Genomic DNA, 6,000 nt, shown 5'->3' on the forward strand with positions numbered 1-6,000 from the left:
ACAAATTTGTGCTCCTAAGATGGTAATTCTTATATCTAGATTTTTTAATTATGTGAACCATCTCTCTCTCTCCCTCTCTTTCTTCCGGGGTGGGTTTTTTTTGGGGAAGAGGGTGGTGGTGTTTACTATTCTGAAAGAAGCTATTTCACATTGATTTAACCTAGTATTCTATTGGTTCTCATGTAGACAACTCTTGCGTGCATCAGGGAGAGGAAAAATAGAAGACATGCTTGATATGTGAGAAATGTAGTTTAACATGGATTCTACCCAACTCAGAATAGAAAAACTGATAGTATATTGATATCTAAAAACACATATTCTATGGTATTCTTAGGAATCATTTTAATTCAAATCATGTTGATGACTTATTGTATCTATGCTAAATCTTTAAGGCCTTAGTGACTCCTTTGTCAGATGAGGATTCTTGAAAGGTGAAAGCATCACTTATGTCCCAGGCCATTTTGGTTTTAATGCTAGAATCCACAAAGGATTCTGAATGTACAGTGACTAAAATTTCAGGCCGTCTTTAAATCCTTATAAAGAGTTTATGATTGAGCTGGGCAAGAATTGCTTCCTAGGGAGCACAACTTGGTCTTTGGTACTGTAAACATCTGCCATAGTAAGTGACTTCAAAGTTTCAAACAATAGTATGCCAACAATATGAACATTTGGTTTGACTTGTTTCTAAGGTGGTAATTGGGTTGAATGAGTTTCCAAGCTGCTCCTCACTAGCCTGAGTAACATGTCTATATATGGTCAATAGAGTTCTATTGCAGCTGTTAAGCATTGCGAGAGTGTTGACATAAACATAGTATGTATAATTGAGCTTCCAAGTCCTGGTCAACTCTGCTTGTCTTTGAGCCTGTGTAAGATCACTGGATAGCACAGTGGGGGAGAACATTGTTTTGCTGGTCTGGAGGCTTCTGGTTTCCTGCTGATATCATGGTTTTCTTACAACCAAGAAAAGGGATAATTTTGTAATTTTACTCTTGAAGATTTCATGGATTAGAGGTGGCTACGCGTCCTAACTGTAGTGGATACAATCCCATGATTATTATGTTGGGTTTGTGCCAAGTTGAGTTTTGTTACTGCCATTCAAGGTGGAGAAGCATAGAAGACTGAGCAAGAGAAAGTTCAGATTATTAAACTAATAATGGACAGATAGGAAAATCATCAAAGGCAAACTGGATTCTTGCTGAGACTTAGAAATTCCCAGGAAGTATATTGAGCTTCGGGCTTAGTACAAGAATATTACAGATGCGTGTGTGGTTCTATGTTCATACTGGTCAAGAGTTTTTGAGGTTTTAGGTGCGCTTGATTTGAGTTTGGATGTGACTAAGCCAACTTATGTTAATTAGACAGTCAGTAGAATTTGCAAAGTTCCTAGTGAGTTTTGGACCTAAAAATGATCATTCTGTACCTATTATCATTCCAGATCCTTGAATCTGCTGAGCTTTTTGGGTCAACCGCTGGTACAAGTTGGGATAATAATGCATCTTGACATGAGGAATGACGGCATAGGTTCCCACACCTAGGGGCGCTTCTGGTAACTATGCCCTGAGCCAAGTTGCTTCATTGGAAATGTTTGGCAGGTTTGAGGCAAGTCCTCGTCATATTACTCTTGTCTGGGCTTGCTTAACTTTGAAGTTCAGATTCGGAGAAGCCATCTTAACACTTTGAATTCTGAGCGGGTGAAGGAAAGATGACATCTTCACATCAGAGGTCCTTCTTGGGGTTTGACCAAGGGAGTAGGGGCATTTCTGAGATTGATCAATGTAAGTGATGTTTAAGGCATAGGTTGACTGTTAATGCTTATGACGTTGGGCATCTTATTTCTAGGCCTCGTGAAGGAGATGAGGCAGACAAGCAACCTTTTTGGAGGCCAAAGCTTTTCCATATGTAGTAATTACCTGTCCTTTCCAAGGCCAGGGATATTCTAGGGTGGGGCATGATTCATTATACCTGGGGAGCCCGGAAGATGAAGTCGATGAAAGTGAGTCACATGGCCAGATTGGTTTGAGGACTTTGATCTGTGTGCTTTGAGCACTCTTTCTTGATTTCTCACACTAAGTCTCTGTGTTATCATGAATCTCGAGGGAGGAAAGGAGGGAGGGGGGACTTCAAGGGAAGGGAGGGCCGTGCTATAGATGGCTTTAGAAAAATCACATAATGGACAAGTTTCTCTTGTATCTAGACTATGCTAGTGGGCAGAGAGAGAGAGAGAGAGAGAGAGAGAGAGAGAGAGAGAGAGAGTATTCCACCAAAAGAAATCAATCAACAACATGCAACTGAAATGTTGATTGTTCAACTCATTTTGGCCCTTTTGGTTAATCAAGATGGAGGTGCAGGATGTCTTTAGAGTGGGGACCATGAGCAAGTCCAATTCCAACCAACATTTGAGAATTACTGACCATGTCACCATTGTTGAATCTCTCTCTCTCTCTCTCTCTCTCTCTCTCTCTCTCGTAGGGTATGGTTATGAATTTCATATAGGGGTGCCAATGGTATGTGAAGAATACGTCTCTTAGTGTCTTACTACCTATTGCAACTTGTTTCTTAGACTTTTAAAGTGTGTAGAATGTTCTATTCAAACAGAGAAATCTTGGACCTATACTATTGTCTTGTGCTATGCTGGTTCGAGTTGTGCTTGTTGCATACCCTTAATATGAGTTAATCATGCAACTTGGAATTAGTGGCTTGAGTAGGGTCATCAATAGAGATAGATAAGCAACTTAGGACTCGAGTATCACTGGCCAAACCTCATGCATGCCTATCCATCCATTGCACTCAATCCTACTAGGAATTCACCAAGCATTTTATGTGTGTGTGTGTGTGAGAGAGAGAGAGAGAGAGAGAGCATACGTGTGGGGTAGCTAATTGCAAGTTTGAAAGGTGCAATAGCATTGGGACACGTCGGCTGCCCCTACCAAGTTGGGATGACGTGGCATGGCTCCACATGGTTGGACAATTTCACATGCTGGAGTGGCCCCCAATGGGCTGACCCGCAATATGAAATTGTGGGATATGTAGTGTTGGAATCATACACATGTACTATCTTTTCAAAAAATTGTTTTATTATCTGCTTATGGATAGGAAGATTATGCGCACCATATCATAATATATATGAGATATCTATATATTACTCATAGAGTTGTTGATAATGGAGAATGTGGGGTTTGATCCCAAAGATTGTCTCGTACGAAGAGTTTGTAACTTTGAGCCACTGGTAGGGGCCATGCCTATGACCACTTTCCCCTCACCTAGCCCCTCAATTTGGTTCGGTTCGGCTTGGCTTGGTTTGGTTTAAATTTATTCCGAGCCTTTGTGGTCCCTCTGTAAACCCATGTTTTGCGGGGGCCGTATTCTATTGAGGATCTGAAGGTGTAAATCTTACCTGAATTCTTGATATTGATGAGTCTGCTCCACCAGGCTTGGGTGGTGACAGTTGGGTCCCAGGCGAGATCCATATGGATTTTGACTGGAAATTCCAATTTGCACACGATGTTGGAAATTGGAATTACTCATGCATCGGATCCTGACAATAAACTGATTCACTGATAAGCGTAAATTTCCCACCCCCAAAAGACTTTTGCATCTGCATAACCGTAAAACCAATGTGACAACCAGACCCACATTGACTGGGCTTTCTATGATGATGGAAGCTAACCAACAAACTGTGTCAACAAGACTGGGCTCCAGCACTGACTGGTTCACCTCATGTTTGAGCAACATCTCCCCATAATGCTACAGTGATGTGGGGGTGGTGAACTAGCCAGGACGCAGAAAATGTATATGTTTGGTTTTGTGGTCCAACCTCTGCTGTAGCTGGATCTTCATTTGGATCTGACCGGGCACCTTGCTGGGCTATGATCTCAGCTGTTTTTAAGTTTTCAAGTTCGTGTACGCCACAATTCATTGGACTTGGGTACGGGTTTTGGTGTGATGGATTCTGGAACCGAGTCCAGATTCTAGTGGGACTTTGGAAGTTAAAACCACCTGGTGAACCTAGCGGATCAGTCAGGGAGGTCCAGACCCGAAAATGTTTGGGGTTCTATATGGGGCTGTGTTTGGTTAAGGGTCCTGACTCACTGGCCTTCCTGAATCCACTGCTTGGTTTGTCGTGGGCTCAGAAACCGTCAGATCTTATTCAGAGGAATTTTTTCAGCCGTTGGATCTGGTCTACAGGGAACAGAGCCACGCCCGACAACTGGCTGTAGCTTGCAATGCAGCATCTTCCCATACCCAATGGGCCCACAAGAATTCTTCTCTTATAATGCCCAAAATGCCCCTATTCATTAATTAGAAATGCCCAAAAACTCCCCCTAGTTATTATCTTTGTATCACGTCTACTACATTGTCTTTCTTGTATGACTGGATCGCCCATGGTAGATTTACATTTGGCCAACATGTCCCTTCGGTGTATATCCTGCTTAGGGATGCAAATGGATCGGATCTGCATCTGCATCAGCTAAATACATAAAAAATTGGATCCGGATCGGATCAAAACAACCAAAATTCATAAAAGTTCCATACTGGATCTGGTCCGTTTGCATGTCTCTTGGGATTTTTCAGCAAGGGAATATCTCTGCGATAAATTAGGATACTGTTTCTATGACTCCCCAAACCTGGTTAGAGGTGTAAATCTGGTTTTAGGCCAAAAACCAGGTTTTGGTAACTGGGTCTTGCCAAAACCCGAATAAGTGAAAAAAAAAAAAACCTCCCTCAAGGTTTTCAACCTAGTTTATCGGTGAAAAAACCCCTCCCTCATGCATAGTTGAATCAGTATTTTTTATATGCCTATGTCTGAAAAATAATCGGATTCGAGTCTAGTGAGACACCTAGCAAGTCCCCCTGGAGATAGGAAACATAGTGCTGTAAAGAGAGCCAAAAAAGGATCTTTCATTTTAATCCTGCACAATCCCAATGGACCAAATGATATAATTCCAGCAAAAGTTCCTGCTCTCCCTTACCTTTGATTAGCTCTAAAAAAAGGCACCAGTGAGCTTGCTTTGAGAATCCAATCCATTCATGGGCTTTGCTGTGTGTTTTTTTTCTCTTCTTTCTAAGGGCTTTTCTCTCCACCCCTATCACTACACAAATCAGCCTTCATTACCAACGGGGGCTCAGCTTGTCTGGTAGGATCAGCTAGTGCACGTCGCCTTGTGTTGGGACATTGCAGGTTCAAAACCCAAGGGTATAGTTGTATACATGGTAGGGGTCTGCTTAACCCCAGCTGGTCTAATAAAAAAACAAACAAGTCATTCTTCATTACAGATGGATACTCAGCAAGAACAGATCTCAACATCTAATATACGAATGGGGATCCATCCTACATTCAATCTTAGCCGTACAACCAACAACTAAGATTAGTCCACATTCTCACTTGGATGTGGTCTAATCCTAGCGGTTCAAAAGCATCAGTTGGACGGCTGGGATCAACATAGATCCTCTAACAAACGATGTCAGATGATACGATCTTTTTGGGGGCACTTTGCGAGTCAGCTCTAAGGGTGCGTTTACATGCCGCAGAAGGATGCTCCGTGTGCGGGGCACATCTTTTCGTGGTAAATGAATCGGACCCCTCCGGACGGAAAATGTTACTGCAGTTTTGGGGTTGAGTTGATTTTGGCCCTCACTTTTCTCGTGAAAAGCAGGTGCCTTGTTTGCATGCACCTGTGGGCCCCACAAAAAAAGTGTGTGGTTTCGCGTTATTCCCCCGAAAACACCCATTTTTTCCGTGACATGCAAACGGGCCCTAAGGGTAAGGGCGACCTAATTTTGTTTGTGGTAGGGTATAAGAGGGACATCAAGATGGTTAGAACAGACAAGTAAATTTTCGGAATGAGGAGGGCGTTTCAGCCATTTATGAAAAGCATCTGCCCTTGTTGCAAGAAATACTTTATAGTGACGAAAATACCCCTGAATCTTCTCAGACTACGAGACAAACATACCTCCTACGTGTCGGAACAGGGATCACGATGATTGAAACCATGTGATTAC

This window comes from Nuphar pumila, chromosome 10, assembly GCF_984573655.1.
Source record: "Nuphar pumila chromosome 10, dmNupPumi1.hap1.1, whole genome shotgun sequence".
NCBI lineage: Eukaryota > Viridiplantae > Streptophyta > Magnoliopsida > Nymphaeales > Nymphaeaceae > Nuphar > Nuphar pumila.